The sequence below is a fragment of the Pinus tabuliformis genome, chromosome Q (assembly GCF_031772625.1).
Source record: "Pinus tabuliformis cultivar Carrire ecotype Pingquan chromosome Q, CPIR1, whole genome shotgun sequence".
In the NCBI taxonomy this organism is placed as follows: domain Eukaryota; kingdom Viridiplantae; phylum Streptophyta; class Pinopsida; order Pinales; family Pinaceae; genus Pinus; species Pinus tabuliformis.
The window spans coordinates 361,866,257-361,885,676 of NC_142296.1; positions in this window are offsets into that span (position 1 = coordinate 361,866,257).

Genomic DNA, 19,420 nt, shown 5'->3' on the forward strand with positions numbered 1-19,420 from the left:
AGTGCAAGCCTAGAAGAAATCCAATGAAGCAAATGAAGCAAACTTATGGTGGAAATGATTAAAAGGGGGGGGTAACACCATGGGCAAGGGTGTGGAAATCAAAATATGCACCTAATTGTGACAAAAAAGACTTAGTTCGGTTATCGAGTTCCATTCAGGGGTCGGCAATTTGGAATTTAGCATGGAATAATAGACTTATCATACATCAACATTGCTTCTAGGAAATTAGAAATGGAAGGGAGGCCCTGTTATGGGAGGATGTGTGGCAACAAATAGAATTTAAGTAGGGAGGAATAGTGTCCCTTCCAACTAAGCACAGAAAACCGGGGGTATAGATAAGTCCACCAATTCTGGGATTAGGGACTAGTAAGTAATAAATGGAGGCGATGGAATTTAACATCTTTCAATGGCCAACCCGAAATGACTTACTTATTCAACATCTAACGGAGAAACTAAACAAGAGAAGAAATTTGTTCAATGATGACCATGACCAACTCAGATGGGAGCAAAAAGAAGGAGGGGAGTTCAATATTAAGGAATCCAAAGCTTATGTCAGCGAGGAACACATTGGTACAAACGAACCATCGTGGAGAAAATTATGGATGGCGCCACATTGGCCAAAAGTTAAACTTTTCATGTGGTTGATCTTACATTGAAAGGTTCTAACCTGGGAAAATCTCCTAAAGACAGGATTTATAGGTCCCTCTTGGTGTTGCCTGTTGTACCTCTGAGATAGTAGTAGGTCAGCTACCAATGCCAGAGCATCTAAAATAATTGTTTTGGGGTTTTGGTTTTAGTTTTTTGGAAGACCAATGAAAGAAGACAGATGTAGAATTGAAATACTTAATCCTTTGGGTTATATTAATACTTCAGCCAAGGGCTGCTATAAGACTTTACACAGTGATATAGATAAAAAATAGTGGTGAGTAGAAGACAACAAAAAATATGATTATCACAGTTTCCAGATTGTAAAACAGAACAATCATAAGTAGGAAAACCTTCTAAACTACATTCCAAAGGTTCAAGGTAGTATACTTAAGCTTACACAAGATGTTGATGATTTATTGATTAGAGGGGATTAGCTAAACAGACAGTTCATTAATCCATTCTCTTAATAGATGATCACTTCAGGAGCTTATAGGAATTAATTGAGACACAATTATTCCTACCTAGATATCTCTATAAGTCTTAAGCATATGAAGAAAAACATAATGATTGATAACTGGAAAAACTTACAGGATAACACAAACTGTGTAAAACCAGATTCAGAATCCTCTGCTTTGTATTAAGGTTCCAGAAAGACTGAGTACATCAAGTATCTACAAAAGCTCCCTTCACAGGTGCAACCAGGTTCAAAGTAGAATTAACAGTCAAGACTTAACAAGCAATGAACTATGAATCTTGAACTCCAAACACATAACATCTTGAAAAGAGAGTTATTTATACAATAACAAAACTAAGAAATATCCTAAAACTGATTAAGATTTATTCTAGGAAAGGAAAAAGATCTTCATGCCAGAAGATAGGGGCAGCAATTGAATTGCTTCTTGCTGTCCCTTTTATTCAGGATGTGCTGGCTTTGTTGTTTGATATTTTGCCCCTTTAAGCTGCTTGATTGTTTGAATACTTTGCGCTATTTGATTTCTTCATTTGATTTTTCATCTGATACTCTCTAAACTCTGTAAATATCCTTTAACCCTGCAGAATAAATTTTACTGTTTCTTTTTACCTTTATTATGCAATCCAGGTTTTTACTGTGTTTTTCAATAGTAAATCACTTTAGATTTTATGTTACAGGGTAAAGTAAATTGATATGGTATTCATATTTATCTTCCAACTCTATGCACGATTTTTCTTTGTAAGCCTAGAATAGGGGTCTTTACCTACAAAACACAGAAACTGTTAAGAAAAATAAGGTGACAAAGACGGTTGTGAATGGCTTTTTTGAGCTTGAAAGGACATTGGAAGGATTCCATAGTGTATTGGAAGGTGAAACAATGGTTTAATTGGTCACATAGGCATTATGGAGGCTTCGTTGTGTAAAACAAGCAAAACAGAATAAAATGGTCATTTTGGCATTTAAACGGGAAAAACAGTTTTCTTTTGAAATATGGCGCGATAGTGAACAGTAACCATTTTGTCATTTTGCGGAAGGTGGTTTTCATCGCACTGCTTATAAGGCATGGGCGGTTTTAGGAGGGGGTCACCCGAAATAACTTGAGCCTGACACGTAGCAATGGAGGATGGTGGAATACCGCTTTTCGGGTGGGTAACGCTTGTACAGAGAGCTAACCCGAAATCGCCTAGGGTCGTTGGATCTGAACGCATTGGATCGGACGGTGGTGGAGTGAAGGAGTAGTATGGAGGGTACGAATGATTAAATATGCGGTAATGGCTTTATTATGGCTTAAAACCCAGATTAGCGATGAAATGGAGGTTTAAGGTTAATTCTTCGTTTAAATCCTAAAAACAATTTAACCAAGAAAACTTTCGCAAAACAGATATGGCGGACTTGAAATTTTATTAAGTCAGGCGGATAATGATATCGATTCCGGGCTAATATCGCATATCGCAATCGAAGTTTAGCAAAGGACGGCCCATCGCAAGGAATGCAATAGGCGCCGGACGCAACATGAAAATAAACCATATATGATATATGATCGGGTCTGGGTCCCAATCACAATCGGAGATCACAATGGCAGAAGGTATGTGCTTTAGTCGGGGCTTGCAATAAAGGCGGATGCGATATGGCAATGAGTTATAATATATATAGCATCGGGTTTGGGCCCATCATTGATCGCATATCGCAATTGGGGAAAACGGATGCACGTTGAAAGGCTTGCGATCCGCCAATATTGCGATGCGACATGAAAATACATAGTTTTATTATAAAACTAAGGTTTTCGGGATATTTTATTAAAGGAGTTAATAATATATGGGAAAAGGGATTTTAGGGGTTTAATACTATAGTTAATGTTAATATGAAAATATGAGCGGAAAAGGGAAATACACGTGAAAAGGGGAAATATAGGCGAAAAAGGGAAAATAGACTAAGTATAATGCCTTTTCATGGTTTATTTACTTTTCATATATGCATAATACTTAGGGTAAAACACCTTTTTGTGGGTTTTTCGGGTAAAAGGGATTTTATATGGTGAAAGGGATTTTACATGGGATTTTGACTTTTCCTAGGTAAAAAGGGGTTTTGACCTTAGGAAAAAGGGTTTTTAAGGAAAATATATGAATATGAATGTATGAAGGTAGGAAGAGGAAATTAGTGAATATAGGGATGAATGAGGATGCATGGGAAGTTAATTAATTGATCTTCATTTGCTTTGTGTAATTGCTCCATGGACATAGAAACATATGATGAAACATGATAAATGTACATTTTGTCCAATGAATAATCAAACTTCTACAACCTTTCTCTACTTACCCTTTGCTTATCCTATCATTTTTTCTTCACTTAATGGGTGCATTTAAGCTAGCAAACTCTTTTCCTTTCTTTTTATTTTTACAAAAGCAAACTATCTAAATCTACCCTTATAACCTCCAAGGACTGAGATTAAACTGATGAGCACCTTATTATTCTCTACCTAACTACTGATCTGCCAAGATTAAACAGTTTGGCCATATCTTTATTCTCTATCTATAACATCAAATTTAAAGCATGAAGTAGTCAGGATTAAACAGTTTGACTGTCATGAGTTGTGGCATTTAAAACAAGTTGCACACAACCATTATTTTGCAGAAAATAGTAGTAGCATTTAGACTTGCTCACTTTTAGAGTTTATTTGTTTTCTTTTCTTTCTAACCTAACATTTTCTCTTTGTCTTTATTTTTTAAGACATCTAACCTAACATTTTCTTTGATATGGACATCATCATCAAGATTTTTTTCACTAACATATTTATTCACTATTGTTATGTCCATATCCTAACTTAACATTTTTTCAAAATATTTTTTATTTTTTTGACTATTTTATTCTATCTTATCAAAACCAAAAAATGCTACAACATTGGCTCCATCTGGGGACTGCTTTCTCCTGTAGAATGCAGAGAACCTGCAGATCCATGTGCCTTCTCCTCGGGCTATGGAGTCCTTGCTGTAAAAAGATCACATTGACATCTTGAAAAGTAAAAGAAAACCAGAGTATTTACAATGAAACTATTTCAACTTCTTAGTACTGAATGTAATGTTTGAGAAACCTTCCATTTACAAGATAAGTGGAATATTGCCCCTCAAGATTCTGTAGCACAAAAGTGTTGTTACCCTTGACTTCAGCAATTGCTAAAGGTCCAAACCATAGATTGTCAAATTTGCCATGCTTTCCTTTCTCTTCTCTCCTGGCATCCCATCTTAGAACTAGATCACCTTCCTTAAAGTCCCTCTCCCTGGCTCTTCTGTCAAACAGGGTCTTCATCTTATTCTAATATTTATTCAATTTGTATTGAACTTCATCTCTGTTTTCATTAAGTTCAATAATCTGATTTATTCTTCTTGAAAAATCATCAGGTTCATCTGTTGAATCTTGCAGGAATTTTAAAACAGGGAAGGCCAAATTGGTAGGGAAAATTGCATCTTTCCCATAGACTAACTGAAATGGAGATTTCCCAGTTGATCTCTTTGGAGTAATTATGTTTGCCCATACTGCATAAATCAAATGTGAATCCCAGCTCTTCTTATGATCAGCTAGAGTCTTTTTTATTACCTTTACCAGACTTTTGTTTGATGACTCTGCAAGGCCATTACCTTGAGGGTAGTATGGAGTTGAATGATGTAACAGAATCTAATATTTCTGGCAAAAGTCAATCATTTTAAAACTAGCAAAAGTTGCTACGTTATCAGTGACAATTTTAGTTGGGCAACCAAATCTAGATAAGATATTCTCCTAAATAAACTTAATTACTACTAAATCGGTAGCATTTCTGGCTAGAATTGCTTCCACCCATTTAGTAAAATATTATGTTGCAGTGAGTATCCATTTATGCTGATTACTTGAAGTGGGGTGAATCTCTCCCAAAAAATCTAATCCCCATTGAGAAAAAGGTGTTGAAACCATTGATGGAACAAGTGGAAGAGCTGCTAATTTTTGTTTATCAGCAAACATTCGACAAGGAAAACAACCTCTGACCTTTGCCTCCACTTGCAAGAACAGTGTGAGCCAATAAAATCCTCCTCTCAGAATCTTGTATGATGTTGCTCTCCAAGCATAATGTCCCCCACAAAATCCTGTATGAAACTGATCAATGATTCCTTTAGTTTCTGATTCTGTTAAACATAATAACAAAATATTCAGTGGATCTTTCCAGTATAAATTTGCATTTATAATCAGTAATTTACTGATTTTAACTTAAGGGTTTTACACTGGGTTTTGGAGAACGATACTGGGCAAGCAAAATGAATCAAGAAATTTACAATATCTTGATACCAGTTTGACAACAAGAATTTTTCATCAATGTGTATAGGACTGATATGCTCTGAAGGTAGAGGTTCTTGTGGATTCTCCCCTTCTAGATGAAAGGAAGGTTCTTGTGGATTCTTCCTTTTAGGATGAAGGGAAGGTTCTTGTGGATTCTCCCCTTCTGCAAGGACAGAAGGTTCTTGTGTATTCTTCCCTTGTATTTCTAAAACGGAATTAATTCCAAGTACTTTGTAGTTGGATTCAGCTAGAATCTTAGCTAATCCTTGACCTTTTACTAGCTTGGTAGTCTTGATAGTTAGATCAAACTCCAGAATTTGAGTGATCCATCTACCTCTTTTCCCATCAGTGTCTGGTTGGGTTAGGACAATTTTCACAACACTATTTGGGACATAAGCAGTAATAGGTGAATGTAAGACATACATCTTGAATGATTTCAGGGATTGAATGAGGGCAGAGGCTTGCTTCTCAGCATCTCTCATAACCTTACTGAAAAAGGATATGGGTTGGTCATGGGAATTTTCATTTTTCTGTAATAGAATAGCAGCAAGGGTTGTTTCAAAGGCAAAAGAGAAAATACTAAATGGCTTAGTATAATTAGGGCTGGCTAAGGTGGGAGCTTCAGAGATAGCCTTTTTTATTTGTTCAAATGCATGCCTAGAAGTAGGAGTCCATTTGACTTCATGGTCCTTTTGGAGCATGTCAGTTATATCCTTTACAATCTCTGCATAATTTGGAATAAACCTCCTTAGAAAATTAATCTTGCCTAGAAAAGCTTGAATCTCCTTCTTGTTTCTAGGTAAGGTCAATGTTTCAATGGCAGATACTCATTTGGGATCAATTACTACTCCCTCCTTTGAAATTATATGGCCCAACAGTTTTCCTTCTTTGACAGCAAACAAGGACTTCTTAGGGTTCAATGATATTCCAAATTTTCTACACCTGTCAAAAACCTTCATCAAGTGCTTTAGATGTTTCTGATCAAATTTAGAAAAACAGTTATGTCATCAAGATAAATAACCACAAATTTATTTACCTGACCCACGAAAGCTATGTCCATAGCTCTCTGAAATGTTGCTCCAACATTGGTCAAGCCAAATGGAATCCTAGCGTACATGAATGTACCCCAGGGTGTAGTAAAGGTTGTCTTCTCTCTGTCTGTTATATCAACATTTACCTAGTTGTAACCTGAAAAACCATCAAGCATAGAAATTATTTGTGCTCCTGAAACCATTTGAAGTAACTGATCCATTTTGGGCAAAGGATAATTATCTTTTAATGATGCCTTGTTCAAATTTCTAAAATCCACACAAAGTCTTATTTCTCTATTTTTCTTTCTAACAGGAACTATATTTGCAACCCAATTAGAATATCTAAGAGGGAGGATGATCTGAGCATCTAGCATTTTCTTAATCTCCCTTTCTACAGTTGGTAGAAGGGTTGGATTTATCTTTCTAAGTTTTTGTTGATAAGGTTTTGCTTATGGCTTCAAAGGAATCTTATGTTGTATTAATGAAGTATGATAGGTCTTTAGATCAGCATAAGTCCAAGCAAAAACATCCTTATAATTTTGCAGTAACTTAAGATATTAAGCTTTGATCTCAGGGTCTAGAGATGCACATATTTTGATGTTTTTGATATCTTGATCAGTTCCAATGTTAATATATTCTATGGCATTTTCTGAAGAAATGGATTGAGGGTTTCGGAGGACATCGTTTTGATCAAACAATTTTTCTAAAGGAATGAGTCCTTTTGGGATAAAATTATTAGATAATTGAATAATGTCATGATCAGCAATTTTGGTTTAAAAATTTGAAGTATCATTTCCATCTGCATTTTCATTTATTTCAGTTCTATCTTCATTGATTTGTAGAAATGAAAAATCATCTATTACTTGTAGAAACGATTTCAATTGTTCATCATCTTCAAATATTTTCCAATGTTTCAGATTATCTGGGATAGATGGCCTATATTTGACTTGTATCTGATAGAGTACATCAGTATGATTAGGAATTTTAAAAGAGCTAGCAGAGACAACTAAGGCATCTGCATGAATATTCTGATGTCTGGGAATATGAGTCAAATTAAAAGCATCAAAGAATTTTTCAACTGAATCCCATACTTCATTTCAGTAGGACCTAAGTCTAGGGTGCTTGGTCTGGCAAGCATTTCTTACTTGCTTAACAATAAGTTCTGAATCAGTAAAAACACTTAAGTTTTGAACTTTTAAGCTTTTGGCTAATTGCAATCCTAAAAGGAAAGCTTCATATTCAACAACATTATTGGTAACTTCAAAATCTAATTTACATGATTGAGTTATATTTTCTTTTTTAGGTGAAATTAAAACTACTCCAGCGCTTCTCCCATCTTTTGTGCAAGATCCATCAAAGAACAGTTTCCAAATATCAGTTTGGTTTAGTTCAGGACTTTCAACTACCTCTTCAATTTTGACATGAGTTTTATGTTGGTTTGAAGTAAGTTGAAAACAACCAAAGTCTTAATATATTGCATAAATTGGATTGTTTCTTGGCTAGTTAGTCTTACAAACAGTATGTACAAATCTTACCTCTCTATATAATCTTAATTTCTCTCCTCCATAAAAAGGAATAGTAGCATATGGCATATCCATCTGTAGAGTTCCCCCTAATTTGGCACAATAAATCCTAGAAAGGAGCATTCCAAACTTGGGAGGGATATATGTGACAACAATGTCAAATACTACACTTTTCACTAGAATTTGGGCAAGGGTAACCACTAGATCCTTGATCAATCCTAAATAGGGCACCCTTTTAGAATCAAAGGTGTAGAGGTCATGGTAGGATTTAGTTATGTCGAGCTTCAAATGGTCCATGATGGATTTTGGCATAAGGTTGTGTAATGCTCCTAAATCAAGCATACAATTATACAACATGGAATCATTTGTTTTAAGAGTTACATAGAAAAGAGGCACTATCTCATCTATCATGTCTGAACTAGGGTCAAAAACTACTGTTGGTTTTTCATCTTGCAGACTTATGACATCACCTTCAGCATCAACCGAGGTATTTTGTATCCATTTTGAGACTTGGCTTTTCTAACCAGGGTTTTTGGAAAGTTCTAACAGTGGAATTGGGATCTTAACCCTCTCTAATTATTTTTCAACACTAAATGTAGTCAAAATGTTTTTACCAGTTTGGGTAGTATCAATTGACTGATCTAAGGGTTGAATAAGAGTTGTTTGAGCTTCAGTAGTTTTGGTATGTGGTTCAATGATCGGAGTTTCCTCTGGAAGTCTCCCAGGACCAGGCCTAGGCCTAAGATCATACCTCTTGTTTAATTCTACTATTAAAAATTCAGAGAAAGCATGATATTTAGAGACCTGTGAGGCTTCCTCCGCTTCTTGAACCTGATTTTGTTGTGAGAGAGAAATGATGGCTGATTGATTAGAAGAATAATCCATACTATTAATATCTTCAGTGATTGTCATAGTATTATCATCAGGTTGTTGTTCATCTATCAATAGAGGAGTGGGAGCCTGTTGATCATTGCTCGGTCTCTCAAGAATTTGTAGTGGTGGATTTCTTTTATACTGACCTTGATTTTGGTTTTGAGGTCTAGTAATTGTTTGTTGTATTGTTCTGGGTTGAGTCTCAATCATTGAAATCCTATTTGATAGGTTTCTAAGAAGAGATGTTATTTCATCTATTTTTGAGTCTTCTGATTTAGTCTTAGAGGAACTAGAGGCTTCTTGAACAGATTTGAGTTTTCTTTGGGCCTTTTCTTCCTTAAGTTTTAAAGAAGTTGAGGTTGCCCTATTTGCTTCTACTTCTATAGCGTTTGTTTGCATATATTCAAGAGTTTTTGAAGTTCTCTCTTGTAGCATAACAGTAAAGTCATCATCAAAAGCTTTAGAAAATCTAGACTTAGTTGCTGCTACAGGGGGCTTACAATCAGCAAGCATTTTGTGATAGAGTTTATTGAATCTTTTGATAAAATCTAATACTGGTTCACCGAAGTTCCTTTTAAGCTCTTCAAATTCTATGAGGAAGTAAAGAGGATCCTTTTTCACACCCCATTGATTTTTAAATATGGTTGTAAGCTCTTCCCAATTTCTAATGGTAGCTGCTGGTAACTGCCTAAACCAAATCCTCACATTTCCCTCAAGTGATTGTACAAACAATCTCATATAAACATTTTCTTGTTCAATATTCATGTTGTCTGCAAAGTCTAGGAAAGCTTGAAGATGGTCTTCAGCTGAGGGACCAGTTTCTCCATTGTACTTTGGAAGGTATTTTAAGTATCCAGCTAGGAATGCATCAAGGTTATTAGGTAAGACTAAGGCAACATATCTAGCCTATACAATAGGTTAGAAAGCCATGACAGCAGGTGGTGTATGAGGTGCTTGAAGTATATGAGGTTGTTGAGGTGTATGAGGTTGTCTAGGTGGAGTATGAGGTGTTTGTGTGGATGTAGAGGATGAAGAAGAAGTAGAGGAAGAAGATGGTGATTCAGGGGTTGATGGACTAGTTGGAGGTGAAGGAGGAAATGAAGGAGGAGATCTCCTAAAAGACTTCAAAAGAGTCTTAGGAACTAACTTTGGGACCTGTAAAGGAATACCTTATTTTGTTTCAAAGAGAGGATTGGAATATATAGAAAAGGTCTCCTCAGATTGTTTGGAAGAAGAAGCTTCAGGTCGGTCAAAAATGGAAGGAAAATGATAGGTGGTAGGGGATATGAAATCTGTGGGTTTATATTCTGGTAGATTGACACCCAAATCAGATTCAGTTTTAGGTGACCCTGATGGTAGTGTGGGTATTGGATGAGATTCTAATGAATGGATAAGGTAGGCTGACTTAAAATCAACTCCTTTATCTAGAAGTTCAGCAACCCTAGGTGATAAATGGGAGTAATCAGGATCAGCTGGGATATTACTATAGGGGTCAAATGATTCTAATTCTTCAAACTACAGGACTGAAGAGGAAGAAGAAGATGGTTGGTGTCCCCTTTTAGAACTGGCTTTTCTCAGAAGCCTTTCAGGATCTGACAGAGGTTTAACTATGTCAGCTTCTGAACGAGATCTGGTATGTTTATAAGGTGCCAGCTTGGGAGTGTGGAGTTGCGTAGGTGAATGATTTAACATTTCTAAACCCTTTAATCACCTTTAAAGGATAAGAATGAATGAATATCGTTGTCCCAAGGGAAACTTAAATGAAATTTGATCCCCAGCAACGGCGCCAGTCTGATGTTGTACCTCTAAAATAATTATTTTGGGGTTTTGGTTTTAGTTTTTTGGAAGACCAATGAAAGAAGACAGATGTAGAATTGAAATACTTAATCCTTTGGCTTATATTAATACTTTAGCCAAGGGTTGCTATAAGACTTTACATAGTGATATAGATAAAAAATAGTGGTGAGTAGAAGACAACAAAAAATATGATTATCACAGTTTCCAAACTGTAAAACAGAACAATCATAAGTAGGAAAACCTTCTAAACTACGTTCCAAAGGTTCAAGGTAGTATACTTAAGCTTACACAAGATGTTGATGATTTATTGATTAGAGGGGATTAGCTAAACAAACAATTCATTAATCCATTCTCTTAATAGATGATCACTTCAGGAGCTTATAGGAATTAATTGAGACACAATTATTCCTACCTAGATATCTCTATAAGTATTAAGCATATGAAGAAAAACATAATGATTGATAACTAGAAAAACTTACAAGATAACACAAACTGTGTAAAACCAGATTCAGAATCCTCTGCTTTGTATTAAGGTTCCAAAAAGACTGAGTACATCAAGTATCTACAAAAGCTCCCTTCACAGGTGCAACCAGGTTCAAAGTAGAATTAACAGTCAAGACTTAACAAGCAATGAACTATGAATCTTGAACTCTGAACCCATAACATCTCGAAAAGAGAGTTATTTATACAATAATAAAACTAAGAAATATCCTAAAACTGATTAAGATTTATTCTAGGAAAGGAAAAATATCTTCATGCAAGAAGATAGGGGCAGCAATTGAACTGCTTCTTGCTGTCCCTTTTATTCAGGTTGTGTTGGCTTTGCTGTTTGATATTTTTCCCCTTTAAGCTGCTTGACTGTTTGAATCCTTTGTGCTGGTTGATTTCTTCATTTGATTTTTCATCTGATACTCTTTAAACTCTGTAAATATCCTTTAACCCTGCAGAATAACCTTTACTGTTTCTTTTTACCTTTACTGTGCAATCCAGGTTTTTACTGTGTTTTTCAACAGTAAATCACTTTAGATTTTATGTTACAGGGTAAAGTAAATTGATATGGTCTTCATATTTGTCTTCCAACTGTATGCAGGATTTTTCTTTGTAAGCCTGGAACAGGGGTCTTTACCTGCAAAACACAGAAACTGTTAAGAAAAATAAGGTGACAGAGACGGTCGTGAATGGATTTTTTGAGCTTGAAAGGACATTGGAAGGAGTCCATAGTGTATCGGAAGGTGAAACAATGGTTTAATTGGTCACAGAGGCATTATGGAGGCTTTGCTGTGTAAAACAGGCAAAACAGAGCAAAATGGTCATTTTGGCGTTTAAATGGGAAAAACAGTTTTCTTTTGAAATATGGTGCGATAGTGAACAGTAACCATTTTGTCATTTTGCGGAAGGCAGTTTTCATCGCACCGCTTATAAGGCGTGGGCGGTTTTAGGAGGGGGTCACCCGAAATAACTTAAGCCTGACACGTAGTAATGGAGGACAGTGGAATACCACTTTTCAGGTGGGTAACGCTCGTACAGAGAGCTAACCCGAAATCGCCTAGGGTCGTTGGATCTCAATGCATTGGATTAGATGGTGGTGGAGTGAAGGAGCAGTACGGAGGGTACGAACGATTAAATATGGTGGTAATGGCTTCATTATGGCTTAAAACCCGGATCAACGGTGAAATGGAGGTTTAAGGTTAATTCTTCGTTTAAATCGTAAAAACGATTTAACAAAGAAAACCTTCGCAAAACAGATATGGTGGACTTGAAATTTTATTAACTCGGGCGAATAATGATATCGGGTCCAGGCTAATATCGCATATCGCAATTGGAGTTTAGCAAAGGATGACCCATTGCAAGGAATACGATAGATGCTGGACGCGACATGGAAATAAACCATATATGATATATGATCAGGTCCGGGTCCCAATTGCAATCAGAGATTGCAATGGCGGAAGGTATGTGCTTTAGTCGGGGCTTGCGATAAAGGCGAATGCGATATGGCAATGAGTTATAATATATATAGCGTCGGGTCCGGCCCCATCGTTGATCGCATATCGCAATCGGGGAAAACGGATGCACGTTGAAAGGCTTGCGATCCGCTAATATTGCGATGCGACATAAAAATACATAGTTTTATTATAAAACTAAGGTTTTCAGGATATTTTATTAAATGAGTTAATAATATATGGGAAAAGGGATTTTAGGGGTTTAGTACTATAATTTAATGTTAATATGAAAATATGAGCGGAAAAGGGAAATACACGTGAAAAGGGGAAATAGAGTAAGTATAATGCCTTTTCATGGTTTATTTACTTTTCATATATGCATAATACTTAGGGTAAAACACCTTTTTGTGGGTTTTTCGGGTAAAAGGGATTTTACATGGGATTTTGACTTTTCCTAAGTAAAAAAGGGTTTTGACCTTAGGAAAAGGGGTTTTTATGGAAAATGAATGAATATGAATGCATGAAGGTAGGAAGAGGAAATTAGTGAATATAGGGATGAATGGGGATGAATGGGAAGTTAATTAATTGATTTTCATTTGCTTTTTGTAATTGCTCCATGGACATAGAAACATATGATGAAACATGATAAATGTACATTTTGTCCAGTGAATAATCAAACTTTTGTAACCTTTCTCTACTTACCCTTTGCTTATCCTATCATTTTTTCTTCACTTAATGGGTGCATTTAAGCTAGCAAACCCTTTTCCTTTCTTTTTATTTTTACAAAAGCAAACTATCTAAATCTACCCTTATAACCTCCAAGGACTCAGATTAAATTGATGAGCACCTTATTATTCTCTACCTAACTACTGATCTGCCAAGATTAAACAGTTTGGCCAGATTTTATTCTTTATCTATAACATCAAATTTAAAGCATGAAGCAGTCAAGATTAAATACGTGAATGATCTCACTTAACGCAGTTGAATCCCAAAAATGATATCTAATATAATGCACTGCGTAAATCCCCCATACTTAAATTAAATAGTTTGCCTGTCATGAGTTGTGGCATTTAAAACAAGCTGCACACAACCATTATTTTGCAGAAAAATAGTAATGGCATTTAGACTTGCTCACTTTCAGAGTTTATTTGTTTTCTTTTCTTTCTAACCTAACATTTTCTCTTTGTCTTTATTTTTTAGGACATCTAACATAACATTTTCTTTGATATGGACATCATCATCAAGATTTTTTCACTAACATATTTATTCACTATCATTATGTCCATATCCTAACTTAACATTTTTTCAAAATATTTTTTAATTTTTTGACTATTTTATTCTATCTTATCAAAACCGAAAAATGCTACAACATTGCCTCTGTGAAAATGCAAAAGAAACTGTTAAGCATCTACTGAACACCTGTAGCTATACGGGGGAAAAAATTCAATACACCATGGAGCCGAAGGATGAAGGCTGAAGGTCCAGGTGTTGGCACCGCAAGTCCAGGTTTTGGAGGCCGAAGGCTTAGGTGTTAGGTCGAAGGCTTAGTTGTTAGCTGAAGGCTCAGTTGTTGGAAGGCTGAAACCAAAAGTTTAAACTAAAAAAGAAGCAGAGGGTGGGTAGAAGGGGCCCCATGCTGGCGGGGACGATGGGGCTGAGGGTTCAGGGAACACAAGGTTGGGTGGGGTTGGTGGAGGTTTGGTTGGAAGGTGGGGTGATGGGGCTGAGGGTTCAGGGAACACAAGGTTGGTGGATGTTTGGTTGGAAGGGGACCCGTTTCAGGAGACCCCCTCAAGGCTCAAGGTTGGAAGGTCGGAAGGTTGGAAGGTTGATGGAGTGTGTCAAGAGACCCCCTCAAGGTGGGGCCCCATCAAGGTCACGGTCAAGGAGGGGCCCCATCTTACTATATGATGCATTTTGGCCCGATCCCGTCGTTTTGGTGGCAGTTTTGGGCAAGCGATGTAGCTTGCCCAAAATTGCCACCCTCAAGCCGGGATCGGGCCAAAATGCATCATATAGTAAGATGGGGCCCCACCTTGAGGGGGTCTCCTGACACACTCCATCAACCTTCCAACCTTCCGACCTTCCAACCTTGAGCCTTGAGGGGGTCTCCTGAAACGGGTCCCCTTCCAACCAAACATCCACCAACCTTGTGTTCCCTGAACCCTCAGCCCCATCACCCCACCTTCCAACCAAACCTCCACCAACCCCACCCAACCTTATGTTCCCTGAACCCTCAGCCCCATCGACCTCGCCACCATGGGGCCCCTTCTCCCCACCGTCTGCTTCTTTTTTAGTTTAAAATTTATGTTTCAGCCTTCCAACAACTGAGCCTTCGGCCAACAACTGAGCCTTCGGCCTAACACCTGAGCCTTCGGCCTCTAACACCTGGACTTACGGTGCCAACACCTGGACCTACGGCACCAACACCTGGACCTGCAGCGCCAACACCTGGACCTTCGGCTCCGTGGTGTATTGACTTTTGGTACTATGAGACTAGATGACTTTCATATTTCGACAAACAGACCAAAACTGGAAGAGTATATAGGAAACAGTGAAGAAATGGCAGTTGCAGTATACAGAAAATGAGGTGGTAAACTTTACCCAGAATTTAATTTTGGGTTTCATCTTCTGGGCATTCTAGAAGGAACGCAACCACTGAATATTTTGTGATAAGAAGCTCCCTATAAACAGCTTGGTGGAAGGAATAAGGCATCATTTAAAGGAAACAGTAATTATCAGAGAAACTCAACTTTTAGAGGAACAATCATCCCCCCAGGAAGCACGAATTCTAAATTTTTTCAAATACCTGAGTGAGCAGGGTCATCGGTCAAGAGAATACCATATCCAGTTGGGCTCTACGGTCTGGGTAACTCCCCCTAAAGGCTCCCTGAAGCTAAACTTTGATAGGGCATCGAAAGGGAACCCGGGTAAGACAGGGGCCGGAGGAGTCTTTCGGGACTTGACATGAAAAATAAGCAGATTATATTTCATAAACCTGGGCCATGCTTTAAACAATGCAACAAAATTCCAATCCCTAGAGCATGGGCGGGAAATGATGATTCGGGAAGGAATAATGAACGTAATTATCGAAGGCGACTCCACAATAGCCATCCAAGTGGATGCAAGTTACAATGTGGTGCATAGTTAAGAAAAGTAAAATGGAGTTGGCATCTATCCCATTTAATCCAGCACATTCAGAAACATCTAGAGGTGTTGAAAATCATGGAGTTCATCTTAGTTCAACTGTTAGTGAATGCGCTAGTGAACAGGGTGGAAAATTAAGGGGTAGAAAGCGGCCATTCGCTAATTGACATGGTGTGACAGGAGTTGTTAGAGGGTTAGCTAAAGGAGGAATGTTGTAGGTTGGTGGAGCGAGATCACTCCACATCACTAAGGCAAGTTGATAGAAAGGGTGTGGACTTGAATCATGACAGCGACCCACCTAGTTATGTGAATGAATAAACCCTCATTATGGACAGATAAGTAGAGGTTAATTAGGATACAAGAGGGGGTACATGTTTGCGGTGCAAGGATAGAATGATGGTTGATGATGGGAAGGAGAGAATTTCCTCCGTAATAGATCGTCATTTGGATCGACTCATTAATACGAGAGTGCAGTGAGAGGAGTGGGTAGGTATGACACCAAGAGGGGCAGAGTACAGGAGAAGGCTCATGGTGTTTATGAGTATGTACTAACCGCTCGGAGGGGTGAATGAGAGTGAGGATACTCGCAGACACACACGAACAAACAACAACATCGCTGGCAACTCGGAGTTACCGAAAATGAAGAGGGAAAGTACTAAAACTCAGTGAGGCAAGTCATGTCATGAGTGTCGCCTTTAAATCACAGCTGGGGAACGAGCATTCTCAACTTAAGGCATAACGCTGGAAGGTGGTGTGATTGTGAGTTTGTGATAGTAATTTTAGTAAGTGAAATCAAGTTATTAAGGTGTGCAATGGGTAAGGGCCGAAGTGCGAGAGGTAGGGCCCGAGCGGATGTTAAGGGCTCTAAGTCCAGCAAACAGACATGCATGGAGGAAGCGGCAAGGGTTGTTGCTACCAATTATCAAGTCACCAAGACAATCTTCTTCTGCAATTGGTCTAGTTTCCAATCTGGCAGACCAACTACTATTTTTGTACCCTATATCTATTTAGTAATATAATGAATCTCTAATATATCTATATATATATATATATATATATAACTTTATTTTTCTCTATATAAAATAGATATAAAGTAATTTAAATTAATATGGAGATGAGTAAAAGAAATTAATTTACTTTTTACTACAAGGAAGAAATGTAATTTCTTCACTACTTAATATGGAGATGATAGGAAATAGTATTATTGATATTACATGATGTGTAATTCATTCTACATTTAGTTTACATGTGATATTTAAAACAAAAATATATTAATAACCAAAAATATTTTGTAAAATATTTCTATGTCCACATTAAATCGCATAATTTAAATAAAGTAATTTAAATTTTAAAAACAAAACAAAACCCTTATATTTTCACTTGGGAGATATATAATTTATTTTATTTTTAACATGGAGTTGATATACAAGATTTTAAAAATATCAATAACAAAGAAAAGTTTAAGGTAGGTTATAAATAAAATATTTCAATACTCCCTTGAGTAAAAGATTTTAACAAGAAACATTTATAGAGAGAAAGATTGAGAGAATTCTTATTCCATTAATACTTGTTTTCTAATTAAATGTATGATGGGTATTTGTAATTCTTTTAATGCTTAGTATGAATTTGATATGTAATATTTAGAAAATATTAATGATAAAAACAATTAAATGTAATGTGGAAAATGTGAATTACAAATAAAATATTTCAATGTAATGTAATGTTTGCATTTCAAGAGATTTGATTCCTTTGTGCTCTTGGAAGATCCGAAGTAATTGGCTCAGTTCCTCACTATAACTTGCAAAAAAAAAATAAAGAAATATTAATGTAAAAAAATATTTTATAATATTATTATGTTTAGATTATTAACGTTTTCAAAGAATTTTACATATATTAATAAAGCCATTGAAATTTAAAATATAAACTTTTTACCACATTATTTCACTTTTTTGCCATGTTTTTTACTCTCATTTTAAACTTCTTCTTCGAGGTTATTTAGGCATATTTGGCATAGGATTTAGGGTTCAATCCCTGGTATATTTGTGGGATGATTTTTTGGGTTTAGTTTGTGTGTTGTTTCACTTTACCCAAAAGTAAGATAGATCGACTTCACCAATGCATCATAAATAATAAATAATGACTATTTACTTGTTCAATTGGTTGCACTTTAACTTACAAAAAATTATAAATATAAAAGTTATACATTTAAATATAAAATTCAAAAGAAATTTTTTTTAATTAATTATTAATGTAAATAAGATTTTATAATTATTTTGTTTAGGTTATTAGTGTTTTCAAACAATTTTATACATATTGATAGAGCCATTAAAATTTAAAATATAAACACTTTGTCACATTATTTTACTTTTACTACATTATTCTATTATATTAGGTTTACAATTTTTGATGTATTAATTTATAAAAAATAAAGGAGTTGTCTTTAGTGCGACTTTTTGGACTTTCCGGTGCGGAATCCAGCGGAAAAATTTGAGGTGAAATCTTGATTTGTGTTATTTAAAATGATTTTTTGACTATATATATGGATTCAGCACGCTCAAAAACTCCTAGGGCACTTAGATTATGCAGGGGTTACCCATCAAACTTGTGATTTCAATAAATTCCTGCCAGATTTTAGAGAAAATTTGAGGTGAAATCTTGTTTTGTGTTATTTAAAATGATTTTTTGACTGTATATATGGATTCAACACCCTCAAAAACTCCTAGGGCACTTAGATTATGCAAGGGTTACCCATCAAACTTGTGATTTCAATAAATTCCTGCCGGATTTTAGAGAAATTAGACCGGAAAAACCCACCAGAAAAGCTTCCAAAAAGTCCTACTTAAGACAACTCAAAAAATAAATATTATGTAGATTTATATTAAAATAAAATATATGAATAAGAATAAAATATTCACATATTATAATTTATAATTAAAAAATGATAAATTGAAAAGAAAAATCGAATGGAATTACCATTAGAGGACATTTTCTTTAATTTTATAATCATGAGAGAGATAAATAAAAATATAGTGATAATATATAATATAAAGGTCACAATGTCTAGATATTATAAACCAACCTAGATCTATCTTAACTTTGGATCTATCAAGTATCAAGTCCCTAGAGGGATCAAATCTCTAGAGGTGCAAATCTTGCATCAAGTTTTCCACTCAAAAAAAAATTGCATTTCGAGAGATTTGATCTCTTTAAGCATTTAATAGATCCATAATTAAGATAGATCTATGCTAGTTATGATACAAAGCACCCATATTAGATTATATAACATTATGGTATGTATGAAATGGGATATCAAAATAAGGATTATGTTTTAAAATTTTAAAGTTAAAACCACCTCCTTTGTTTGTAACAATTAATACATTAATGTGATATCAAATCTTGAATAATGTCATCTCATTTAATTCAAAGTAAATTTGTAATGGAGAATGTGTTGTAAATATAACAACTGTGAGGAAGATAAGAGTATAAGACAAGTATCGTCAAGCAATTTGAACATTGGATTAAGGGAGAATATCACCACATCAACTCTATCTTAAAGTTTCCTTCTATATAAAGAAGATTTAGATACATAAAATGTTTTGTCAGCCATTACTCCTTATAATTATTGTTAATGTGGAAAATCATATTCATGTGTACTTATTTTTTTTACTTTGTTTTTTAAAACTCAAG